Source organism: Pseudoliparis swirei, chromosome 16, assembly GCF_029220125.1.
Source record: "Pseudoliparis swirei isolate HS2019 ecotype Mariana Trench chromosome 16, NWPU_hadal_v1, whole genome shotgun sequence".
Classification (NCBI taxonomy): Eukaryota; Metazoa; Chordata; class Actinopteri; order Perciformes; family Liparidae; genus Pseudoliparis; species Pseudoliparis swirei.
Genome location: NC_079403.1, coordinates 21,411,501 through 21,425,401, shown reverse-complemented (window position 1 = coordinate 21,425,401; position 13,901 = coordinate 21,411,501). Strand labels below are relative to the sequence as shown.

At 40.1% G+C, this 13,901-nt stretch overlaps 1 protein-coding gene across 1 annotated transcript in view; it reads right to left on the bottom strand.

Moving 5' to 3' along the window:
- Positions 1-13,901, bottom strand: part of LOC130206680 (uncharacterized) — a 39,079-nt gene that overhangs the window by 22,844 nt on the left and 2,334 nt on the right. The gene's annotated exons all lie outside the window — the stretch shown is intronic.

Here is a 13,901-nt window from a genome sequence, read left to right as displayed (position 1 = left end):
GATTTATTATTACAGAAGGTATCTATTATCATTTGCGACTACAGGCGATAAATCCACCGCACACAGGGAGATTTCTTTACAAAGTCAAACGTTCTTGTTTGAACAGGGCTAACCGTGTTCAAACAACCCTTGATTTATTGAGATTACTTCTTCTTTTTCTTCCCCATTCCTTTACCATTTTCTTCATTACACACTTTGTGCTCCAGGTACTCCCAGTTCAAGGAGGTTTTGTGCGATAAATGAATTTGGAAGATCTCACTCAAATATCTTGTAAACCTCTGGCACCCACTGTATCCTAAAACGTATGAATAATGCATGCTATTCTGAGCTCCCCCATCTTGTTCGCATATGACCTATAGCCAAAATGATTATGCAGATTTGGGGAAATAAATAAATAATCAAAAGATTATAAATGGTCACCCGGAGCTTGGAAGACTACCGCGCATTTATCAGTCTGTTGGGGACAGAATGAAGGCGGCGTTCACTCGTTATTTCAATTCTCTTTTTTTTCCTTTAGTAGAAGTGATTGGCCTGAATTAACACATTAATATGGTGGCTGTTGTTTGCACAGCCATTTAAAATGTAATTATTTTCAGCCTGGATGGCAGCTGAGGCTTGCAGCTCATGGATTAGCTTGCCTCAATAAAGCTTCAGACACAGTGCTGCAGTTCCAGTCTGTGGCTGAGAGGATAACACACACACTATATATATATATGCAAGCTGAGCATCTTAGTGAGCGATCGCACCTCCAGTTGGTTCCGTTTATCCTAAACCATACATCATTTCATCCTTGTTCGGTTCAAATCGCCCAAAGACGAGCAGGACAGACGTTCCCGAATCAGAAGCCACGGATGAGCAGTGAGGTCCGCCTACTACCGAAGGCCCGCGACACCGCCTTCAGATCAGGTGATCTGCAAGCCTACAGCTCAGTGTTGCCAGGTCCGCGGTTTTCCCGCAGTTTTCACGCGGAATTGGGCTACTTCTGAAGTGTTGCCGCGGGTTGAATTGTTTGTCTGCTGGTTCGGGTTGACCTATTTTGCATGCAAATTATATGAATATCTTTAAATAAAAATCCATATTTTAAATGAAATTTATTTATACCCAAATCCTACCAAACTGACTCCAGATCAGCACCTACACACATGGACATAGGACACGCCCACATACTGTATCTAATTACACAAGGCCATTTTAGGACCTAGGTGAAATAACTGTTTCGGGAAAACTGCTTTTAATGCTGGCATACTAAACATATGTTGTTACTTTGTAGATATTACAATACATTTGGCAATGATAGCAATGCTGTTGGACTTTAAAAGCAGTGTATATGGTTTGGCACGGGCATATTTTGAGTTCTGATATTGGGCTGGTTTTATTGGCCATTGGGCTGGTTTTGTCACACAGACCTGGCAACCCTGCTACAGCTCATCCAGAGCTAACCTGAAGAGGGAACTTCTCCCGTCAGGTTTGCTTTTAGATCCCAACTAGAGATATATGTCTCTATCAGGCCACGTCTTGTGCGTATGCAATGCTTATAAATGAGAGCCCAGCAGTTTCCTCAATAAGCCGACAGACCATTGGGGCTGATGTTAGACTTATTTTAGGCACACACCCTCTGATTGGTCTACAGGCTCAACCCGAGACACAAGTCACCAATAATCTTGGCCTTCGCGCATTTGCAACCGTAACCTGTGGACGACGCCATCATCTACCTGCTGCAACGAGCTCAGTCGCACCTGGATGGAACCGGTGTCTCTGTGAGAGTCACTTTCTTTGACTTCTCCAGTGCATTTAACACCATCCAGCCACTGCTGCTGAGTGAGAAGCTGCGGGTGGCCGGTGTGGACGCGTCCACCATCTCCTGGATCACTGACTACCTCACAGGCAGACCACAGTTTGTCAGAATGGGCCGTGTGCTGTCTGGAACGGTGGTCAGTGATGTTGAGCCCACAGGAACTGTTCTGTCTCCTTCCTCTTCACCCTGTACACCAGTGACTTCCAGTACAACACGGAGTCATGCCATCTGCAGAAGTACTCTGATGACTCTGCAGTGGTCGGGTGTATTAGGGATGGACGGGAGGAGGAGTACAGGGCAGTGGTGGGCGACTTTGTAAAGTGGGCGATGAGAACCACCTGCGGCTGAACGTGGCCAAGACCAGAGAGATGGTGGTGGACTTCAGGAGGAAGGCGACAGCTCCTACACCTCTGAGTGTCCTGGGAGTGGACGTGGACATGGTGGAGGAGTACAAGTACCTGGGCGTCTCCATCGACAGCCGACTGAACTGGAAGGCCAACATCAACGCTGTGTACAAGAAGGGATGAGTCGACTCTTTTTCCTGAGAAAGCTTCGATCCTTCAACGTGTGCAGCAAGATGTTGGAGTTATTCTACCAGTCGGTTGTCGCCAGTGTACTGCACTTTGCCATTGTCTGCTGGGGGAGCAGCATCGGAGCCGTGACACCAGCCGTCTCAACAAACTGGTTAGGAAGGCTGGCTCCATCATCGGCTGCCAGCTGGAGCACCTGGAACAGGTGGTGGAGAGGAGGACGTTGAAGAAACTTGTGTCCATATTGGACAACCCGGACCACCCTCTCCACCACCTCCTACAGGGACAGAGGAGTACTTTCTCCAAACGTCTCCTCACGCTCCGCTGCCACAAGGACAGATACAGGAGAACATTCCTGCCGACGGCTATGAGGCTCTATAACAAATCACCTCTTGCCAGATCATAGTGCAATCACTGAATACTTACACTATGTTGATCTGCACTTCACACATCTCATTTGTTTGCACTACACACATACACACACTTCATTTCATTTGCTCTGCACTCATACACACACTTTGCTTTTTGCACTCTGTCTATATTTAATATTTTTGTATTTGATTTGTCAGTGTTGTTGTGTGTTGTGTATGCATGTGTGTTGTATATTTACATATATATTTTGTTTTGTATTTTACTTTTATCTTACTTGTATACTTCTATATCTTTCATCCCTGTTTCTTATATTTTGCGTTTTGTTTTTTATTCTTGTGTGTTGCTGCTACTGTCACGACAAATTTCCCCTTGGGGATTAATAAAGTATATATCTATCTATCTATCTATTGTTAAGTTGTAATAGTTTATTTTGATAACATCTGCAGAGGTCTTATGGTTTAAATTAATACATATAGAAAGATATTATAATAGACAATATTAAGGAGAATATTGATATTGTTATTAATGTATTATGAAGCATAGGGGTAATGTTTACTCTATGCAAATGTAAATGGCAAGAATTAATGTATGTTGCATGAGAGTGACTGTATGTTAGTATAATACATTGACGAAGCCGGTTGAAATCCGTGAAGTGACTCACAATTACAAGAGACTTTTATTGTGAAGGTGACTTTACAAGACGGGAATCTTATTGTGAAAGCGACTGGAACCGGAAGTGACGTTAGACCGGAAACAGGAAGAGTATATGACTGCGTGTTTGTAGAGGGATCTTTCTTTTTCTCAGGTAAGCCCCGAAGGGAAGGTTGTGAGTCCGGAAGGTGCCGGCAGCCTGCAGCAGCCTGGACACGAGGGAGAGCGCGGTGGATGTTTGATTCACTTTTCTTGCCATTAAATGTTGATAACTTAATCCATGCGTGTCCGGAAGCCTGTTTCTCCACCATCTGCAGAGTGCCCAGTTTTGAGGATACCTTACACTATCTATCTGTTAATGGAGTGACGTAAACATTTACACGAAAGTACAGGCATTTTGCCGTGTATTTATTAATGACTTAGTTGTATCTCTGCGTACTGTGTACTTTTGTGATATGTAAAGTTCTCAATAAAGGTCTTTCCCCTTGCGCCCCACAGTTTGAGAACCACTGCTCTAGGGTGTGGCTTAATTTCTCATTTCATCCCCAAATAATGTGTTCATGTACCTAAACACACAAACTGAGAGACCCCATTGTGGCAGCTTTTGCGTTTGGTAGAATCACAACCAGGATCTGTGTGGCTGACTGCGGTTTGGGTATTACAGCCGTCAGCCTCGTCTCTCCGAGCCAATTGTGTTGGGTCCATTATGACTTTATCTCGAATTTCGCCCCTGCTGACATTTGGAGACACATTGGTGGAGAACAAGATGGACGAACAAAAGAAGAAATAATGTAAAAGTAGTGCTGAACGGCAGAGAGACGAGGTTAAAGTCCCCTTTTTGCTGATTCAGCAGAATTTTTGAAAATAACAAACTATTCATTTTGCGCCGTTATCAGTCAATCATCTCTGCCTCGTGAGCCTGAAGGCACTGGCATCCGAGAGGAAATAGAGCGTGAGTTGAGCTCATGTTTATGCACCAATGGTTACCATGATTATTGATAGTACTCAGCATAAGTAAATTAGAGCCTTATCGTGTCAAGCATTTTCTCACAAGGATTACATGAAGTAGCAAAAACAAATTAAATTCAAAATGTGTGCTGTGTATTACTTAAACTTGTAGAGTAAAGTTTCATTTTGACTTGCACATGTATATAAAGAATGTCTGTTTAAATTACAAAACATAAGGATATGATCATTAAAAAGGGATATTATGAACAATGTATTTTTTTTAAACGGAGAAGGAAGTCACTGTTTGTTTATTATAACTGTAGGATGATTCAAGTGGGAATGGAATGTATTGATAGAGGGCATAGTCAAAATAGTTCCTCCTGGAATAGTTCCAGGAGGAACTATTTGTTTTACAGGAGGTAGAGAAACTACCTTGAAGAATGGGAACTATTCATATTCATTGAATGTATTTTAACTCTAAATCTGTCCTTCTGTACACATTACATCTATTGCATCTGTCCATCCTAGGAGAGGGATCCTCCTCTGTTGCTCTCCTGCAGGTTTCTTCCTTTTTCCCCTGAAGGGTTATTTGGGAGTTTTTCCTGGTCCGATGTGAGGTTTTGGGGCAGGGATGTCTATGTGTACAGATTGTAAAGCACTCCGAGACAAATTTGTAATTTGTGAAATTGGGCTATACAAATAAACTGAATTGAATTGAATTGAATTTCTGAGTAGGACTGTTTACTTCAGGGAGGACTCTGTCAGGGCTACGTCACAGGCAGCGAGGTGCAGGAGCTCATGCGCAGAGGAATTGAGGACTGTAGATTAACACAAAAAAAGGCGCTCTTTATTGAGGCAAACGTTTCCACACAGAAAACAACAAAGACCAAAAAGGGGCAGGCAGAGAATCGGGGTTCAGGGCAGGCAGGGTCGAAACAGGCAGGATCAGATAAACGCACGACGGAAAAAAGACAACAATCCAGCAACAGACAAGGGAAAGAGTGGCACAATATATAGGGGGGAAAACATGTGTATGACATGAGACAATAATGAGACTAGAGTGGCTGAGGGCAGGTGCAGGGAATGAACCGACCGGCTAATCACTGCTTCAAACTCTTTAAATGTGTTTGGTTCTTTTGTATAGTCAGAATGCAAATCCAATCTCTTCCTTTTGGAGACTCAATAATCTTTCCTCCAGCACCACCTTCAATCAAAAATGTCAACCTTGATCATCAGATATTCCAGAGCCTTATTGGCAGACTGCAGTATCATTCACTGAGCACACTGGTGCTCTGAAGGGGCGACCCCTTTATCTCAGTGTAATGTTAAAATCAATAATCCATTACTGTATCAGTGTTGACACATTGTCCAATTACCACTAACTGTTAAGATTCCAGCTGATAAGATTGAAAGCAAGCCTTAACAATGTTTGCCAGGAGGTCTGACTTGGCAGGGAACCGTAGAGTAAACCGTGCCGACGTTCCAGCGACGGTGGATGATGGAAGGAGCGAACGGCCAATGAAAGAATCTCCCCTCACGTATGTATTTTACTTGCAGCCAATCGCCTCAGGAGTTCTTTAATAAACATGAAGTGTGATTGGACCACATCTGGAGCAGCTGCAGCTCATACAGCCGGGATCGACTGCCTGCACGCAAACTCTGAACATGGAGATGTCCGAGCTCGCGGCTAACAGCTAATAGCGTGAACATGGCTAGCAACTGGAACACGGTCCCACCCAACAAAGTGGTCCCGTCAAAGTGGGTTAGGATGCCGATTTCAGCAGGATTTCAAGATTCCTTGTGGATTGTTTCATATATTTTTATATTATACACTACCGTTCAAAAGTTTGGGGTCACCCAGACAATTTCGTGTCTTCCATGAAAAATCACACTTATATTTATCAAATGAATATAAAATGTAGTTAAGACATTGACAAGGTTAGAAATAATGATTAATATTTGAAGTATTAATTTTGTTCTACAAACTTCAAGCTCAAAGGAAAGCCAGTTGTATAGCTTATATCACCAGCATAACTGTTTTCAGCTGTGCTAACATAATTGCACAAGGGTTTTCTAATCAGACATTAGTCTTCTCAGGCGATTAGCAAACACAATGTACCATTAGAACACTGGAGTGATAGTTGATGGAAATGGGCCTCTATACACCTATGGAGATATTTCATTAGAAACCAGACACTTCGACCTTGAATATTAATTTACCACATTAACAATGTATAGAGTGTATTTTTGATTAATTTACTGTTATCTTTATTGAAAAAACAGTGCTTTTCTTTGAAAAACAAAGACATTTCTAAGTGACCCCAAACTTTTGAACGGTAGTGTATATATATATTTAGCTGAAATAATGAGACATGCCTCAGGCCCACATTGTCAGTCTGTTTTAAATGAAGCTCAGAAGAACAGCAAACGTTTACTGACGAGGGATTCACAGGTTAATTGGGTTACATCATTTAAATCTCCTTCAAATGGAAGCAACAATAAAAGTGACGAAAGATTTACTAAATCACAGAATACATGTCGCGTGTTACTTAAAAAAGAGAAAAGTAGCCTTTTTGAAAAATTTGCTCCATGCTACCTTTTTTTCATTTTAAACCTTTATTTAACCAGGTGAATCCCATTGAGATAAAAAAATGTCGAGTTAAAAGAAACTAAAGGTCAAGAGACGGTGACATAAGAGTTAATTTCAACAAAACATTGACTTTTTTGGGAACCCAGTCTCCATTTCCTTAATTGTATATTTAAAAGCAGTAATTGGCATCAGTTCTACGAACAAGCACGACTGAAAGATAGAACAGGAGATTATTCCCTGAAGACATGCCAACCGTGTCTCTGGTGTAAAATAGAAGGTATCATCCTACCCATTCAGTAATTCTATTAAATACTAAAGTCTGAGTGTGGTGTGAACTATAGTCTGTCACAAAACCTCAGGTTGTGATGTCACTCGTGCTGCTGCGTGGTGGAAGTCCTGAGCATGCTGATCCTGAAGGCCCTCTGGTCTCCGTAAGTCACCGACTCACGGGGGGGGATTCTCTGCTAATGACCCAACAAGGTGAACGCTTTTCATTTTTGAATATGTGAAAGAGCAGATTTTGGCCTTCATTTGCAACCACAATTCTAAAGCAATAAGGCATAATAAACCGCTAACCGTGTGTGAAGGAGAGCAAGAGAGACTTCTGAGTCCATCGTGGATGAAGGAAAATCTAATTCTGTGTCGGTGAGATAAGGAGCTGTGGAATCTCCAATCTCTAGGGAAGCTCGAGAAAAAGGAAATGTATATTTCTAAGCAGCTGAAAAGTAATATCCTGTCCAAAGGTTCACCGGAGCAAGAGCTGAGATACAAAATCACCTTTATATTACCATCTTCTTTCACTCTATTTGTGTCCCGGCCTACTATCGCTATGAGATGTGTATGCGACTGCACAATATTCATTATGAAGATAGCACATAAAAACATAAAGCACGTATTTAGTTCATTAAAAAGTGATTGCGAGTTTCTTAAAAACAATATGCAAATTAGTCCAATTCTTTGTATTTAATATATACTGACTGCAAAAACACTAATTTAACGCTCAGTGTTAACGGACCCATAAATGTCCATCAGTCCAATGTACCTGACACAGACCCTGAAACCCAAACCCTCCACACAGACAAATAATGGTTCTTAAGTGGTTGTTAAACGGTTCTTTAAAAGGCGTCGTGGTTATACGAAGAACCATTTTATCTATCGGAAGGTTCTACATACTTGTCATATGGTTCTTTGGGATATTAAAAGGGTTCTTCATTTATGTTTGAGTTATTGGACATTGGGGGATTGGTATAAATTAAGAAGAAAACCTACCTTGCCATGAACTGGAGGTGGCGTAGTTTTCTGCATGCTTATATATTTTATTAATTTGTATATTTATTTTTTATTGCATAAAAAAAGAAGAAAATATATACATATTCATATATATATGATACATTAAGAAATAAGATAATCCTATATTAGTTCCACAGCAACATAAAGTGCAGACATAGCAAAATTAAAATAAATTAAAAAACTGTCTTAAAAAGAATAAAACGGAATGTGTTCAGAACATTTTAGGGGGTAACCTGCCTGCCTACATCCATGAACCGATGATTCTCCTTTTGAATATCTTGATCTGTTCCTGGCAGCTCGTGCGTCTCCATCGTGTCAATATTCTTTGAATTGTTCCAGACTGCTCAATTGTCTCCATTTGTGGGTCCTTTGCACAAGGTCAAAAGGTTAAGGAGGATAATATTTAGTGGAGATCAAGCAAGTAAACTGACAAAGAGAACGAGGTCATGGCAGCAGCGACCAGCCTTGTGTACTGCATGGATGTACTTCAGATTCAGAGATGTGGGGAACTGGCTTTTAACATGTTGCCCTTTACGACACCTCATAATCTTGGATTCCTAAACACAAGAACAATATCTTAGTGTGAAGTCAGAACAATTGTAGGATTCATACATGAGTAAATGTATTGGATTAAACATCATGAATTATACCAACACTGTTCCTGCTCTGACCTCCTCTGGAAGTGATTTTGACAGATTCTTTGAAATAAATATGTCAAAATAAAAACACAAACTTTCACTGGATTAAAGATGAAAGAAGTCCGACAGAGTGAGAAGAACCAGCAGCCACACAATCAGACGATGTCAGCTCGATCTCACAGAAACACAAAAGTGTATCCCGACATTTGAAGTTAAAATGACATGGCAGCACAACAAATGGACGTGTGAAGGGTTCGGTGTCTTGCTCAAGGACTTTAGGAGGAGAGCGGGGATGGAACCGGGAACCTTGTGGCTGCGGGACGACCGCTCGTCCCCATGAGCTACAGCCAACCGCTCAAAGAGCATTAACACGACATGACATCATTCACTGATTTACACCCATTCATACACTGATGGGAGGAGCTAAGCTTCCACCTGAAAATCAGCAATAACTAACATTCACATTGAGTTGTTTTAATGATGGAGACTACATAACAAATGTATGTAACAAACAGTTATATTGAGACAAAATGTATTTTAAAATATTCTAAAACTACCTAATAAGTTGTGCAACCATTTCTTTTTTTTTTAACCGTTAAATACTTTAACCTTATGTGAATATAATATTTCATTATTTAACGTAACATGATTGTGTTGCCTGAACCCGAGGTTCGATGCTTCCATGATGGAGGCAGATAGCCGGGGGGGGCCTGAGGATTTATGTTTTCAGGTTGTCCATCCGGTCCATTCATAGGAACACTTAACCTCAGAAGACATTTATTCTGTCATAATTATAAATTAAAGTTAATGTTGTCTTCTCACGTAACGTTTGTACTTCAGTAGCCTTCGTAAGGTAACATACAAACTGTATCGAGATACGTTGCCCCACCACGTAGGTCAGTTATTTCAAGGATTTCTGTTTTTGTCAGACATTTAAACCCCAAAATTGGCAAATGTATACAGAAAAAGAAAAAAAGAGATGATGATCAGCAAACTATGATCCACACTGCCCATTGCAGACGTATCTCAAGGTTTACGCACGTCCCGCTTCAACTCCTGTGCTCGTCTTGGTTATGCACCATCACACTTGTTCTGTACAATGATGATTACTAATATATAAAGTGTGCTCACTTTTAGGATGTACTATCCAAATAAAGTGTTTAAGATGTACAATTGAATCTATTTAAAATCAAACTGATTGGTTTATAATCTCTCTGAGCATCTGACAGCTTGTGTTTCTTGCCTGGTCTGCATGAAGCCATTTTGCCATGTTCCTGATGTTACACCCTCACTGACATGCAGGAACGTCACTGGGCAGGAGGGATGCTGCCCTGCTAGAGGTTAACACACAACTACCCGGGATTTTGAATGAGCTATTTAGAAATCTGAATGTCTTAAGAAAAAAGATAGCATCAGGTAGAGAATACTGTATTTCCCTCTTTCAAACGAGCAATATACAGAGTCCCTGACACCGGGAGGCAGAACTGGCATCTGACGGCATTAACAATTAATGTGAGAGCGTATTGTAGCCCTTTATCAGGCTCCTGTAAATAGTCGGCGTGTGGAGAGCTCCTCAGCAGATGTGACACAGACAAGAATGCATTAGCGTCCCCCTGTTCCTCACTCTTATCCCAAGAAACCTATTATCTGCCAAGCTGAGCTGGAGGAGATTACAACAAAAAGAGGAGAATATTTTCTTCTTGCTCTTACAATCCTCTGTTACTATGTATGTTTCTGCATTCTGGTTCCTTTTCTTTTTTTTCTTCTCCAAAGAGCAACGCTGTGTTGCAAATAGTTTTTTAGAGTGTCACTAATAAGCTGTATGCGCTACCTCGTTTGCTGCAGGTCGGGACATTCAACAAAAAAATACCAACAGTTTTTGTGGTGTGACTTTTCATTTATTTAGTTGTTTTTTTTGCACATCTCCTCACTTTTACCCAGAGATATTCAGAAGTAGCATGCTGAAAGGTGATACCATTTGTTTGTGAACAAAACAGGCACAAAGTAGGCAAATATAATCTCTGCAATTCTAAAAAGGTGAAATACACTAAAGCAAATAGCATCTTTGTCAAATAAGTGTATTTTTCTGAGAGCACCAATAATGTAAGCCGTTAGAATTATTGATTGAGCCTGAAACCGACATGAATGAGTAGCAAACACCAGTGTTATTTTTTTTCTGCTACTTTACTTCTACTTTATTAATGTAACTAAAAGTTTCTCAAGCAGTTCATTAGTTTCATCTTGCTTCTAAAATGTTAAAACACTGATTTAACATGATTTATATTGTGGCTGCTTTCTCTTTTTTGGGGCTTTTAAGGCGTCATGTCGTTTCACTATCTTGAACAAAATGGATAAAACTGAAAATTCAAGCATCCAAGTTCATTCTTTGCTTTGGGAATTGTGTGTAAAACAATCAGTTTACTGGATTGCTTGTTTCACAGCCTTAATTTATTCGCCGTTAAAAAACCTTGATGTGCATAAATCCTCAGAAACAGCTAGAACCATCAGTTAAGACTCTGAAACTAATTTCCTTATTTAACTCTCGGTAAGGCAGCAATTAATATTGTCGGTACTCCCGTCAGGTCTGTTTTTAGGAACGTCAGCAACTCCGAGCCAATACAATGACACGAAAGACTCCAGTTAAAAGTATTTTGTGATTTATGCACAACTTGTTTGCATGGCTGCTGAATCAAAGCCTCCTCAGCTTGAACATTAAACAGGCTGAACATGAAAACGTTCACTCTCCAAAGTTAAGGCGAGATTAAATTAATGCTCGACGCGCTCAAACACACCGCTCGACAACGCATTCGGAGTACAAGTGCCGTCGCTTGCCAGCGATGCGGGGCGCCATCTGCACTGCTGCGGGACCGTCCGTCAGCGAAGGGAAGCCAGTCAAGCGGCTCGGCTGTGACGGGGTGACACCCCCACCCTCCTCCTCCTCCCCTTCCCCGAATCCGGATGCAGCAGCAGATGGAGGAGGACGGCCCCAAACGAAACGGTACGGAGAAGCGCTCGGACACGCACTGTCCGAGTATGTCCGTTTCAACACTGGACGGAGTAATGCACATTCAATGCAGTTTATTTTGTATAGCTAGGGCCAGGGAGGAGGAAGTCGAGTGCATGTGGATAATAAGGGTCGTTGCCCATGCAAAACATTCTCACTACCAACTCGTCACATGGTCGACGTCTGGTCAGTAACGCTCGACGTAACCCCCTAGAGTCAGTTTTAGATGAGTCAGGGACAGCGTGTCCATTTCTATTGTTTACATTCAAGATGTCTTTTTAAAATGAACTTCCATCTTCATAGGAAACAAACATTTTCCACTCGTTTACATTCACATTTTTACATGTTGACAAAAGTACTTGGTTATAGGCAGAGGCGTCGTTAGGCCTATTTTAGAGGCGCACCCAGGGCACTAGGACCTTGGGGAGGCTGCTCAGCTCAATGATACAAAGAGTTACCTGTAAGTCCAGGGAGTGACAGAATGTGGTTCTTGGAAGTTGTTGATGATTGTTACCTGCTTACATTTAGCTTTACTTGAGGCAAATTAAAATGGAAACTCTCCAGTGAGCGAGAGTGCGAACGAGCAAATTAAAAATACAATAAATAACTATCGACATCTCTCTATTCTTTGCATTAATATATATATATATATATATATAATTTTTTTCCATTGGATGGTATATTTGACATTGAACTAGTTCATCTTTAGTTCAGTGATGGTGTCCAAATGAGCATAACATATCACTAACAATTGATATCCGGGGCCCCAAACATAACCAGGCATACCGCTCCCCTTGGGGCTTAGCCCCCCTTTTCTTTTAATTATACAGACGCCCCTGGGCAGAGGAGAAGATTGGGGTTTGGGTCCAAACAAGAGCCCTGAACAAGCTGCAGTACTTGACGTGTGTTGGGAGTTGTCAACGGGTTGTCATACATGTCAGTCAAACATTATTAAACTTGAGTGATTACAAGTTTTTTTTCTAAATATCACTAAAACCTAAAGCGAATTAGTGCTCATTCAACATTTCCACAAAGCAGCCTGTATCATGCATCAGGAGACTTTATAATTATGTCAGCTGATCTGTCAATCATTAAATCTGTCCATTTCTTTGTTATTCCATCCAACAATTTGGTGGAGACCAAGAATTTCATAAAAAACGGACTCGCCAGATTTTGATGAAATTGTCTGTTTTCTACTCATGATCCTGAAACGATGACCCTCTGGATGAATTACTGAATGGGTCTCTATGGGAAACCTTCCCGGGAGCCCCCTGAGCTCAGAGGTTCTACACTCAGAAAAGTTTGACCATTGTCTACTCAATAAAATTAAGGCAACAAAGTGACAATTAATATAATTGAATAGAATTTAATACTTCATCTTTGATTAAAAACTATTGATTTAATTAAGCAAATTTAAACAAAATATATAATACAAATATGTTGGATTTACTAATAATATGGCAAATGTTGAGTAAATCCAAATCAATTATACAGGGGAAATGATTAATATTTACTAGGTATTCAAAAGAAAGTAATTTAGATATACCAAATAGCTGTGAAAAAGTAATTTAGATTTACTAATTATGTGGATGAAATTGATTTCCATTTACTAAATATCCTGATAATACCAATTTATATTTACTAATTTTATTGGTGAAAATGATTAATATTTACTAGGTTTTCAAAAAAAAGTAATTTAGATATACCAAATAGCTGTGAAAAAGTAATTTAGATTTACTAATTATGTGGATGAAATTGATTTCCATTTACTAAATATCCTGATAATACCAATTTATATTTACTAATTTTATTGGTGAAAATGATTAATATTTACTAGGTTTTCAAAAAAAAGTAATTTAGATATACCAAATAGCTGTGAAAAAGTAATTTAGATTTACTAATTATGTGGATGAAATTGATTTCCATTTACTAAATATCTGGATAATACTGATTTGGATTCAATAAATAAAATAAGTTACAACAACTCAACTTGGAAGAATGTTACTTAATTCAACACATTTAAACTGAAATTGTTATTTATCTTTACATAAATACATTTTGCAAATCAACTTATAATTGGTAC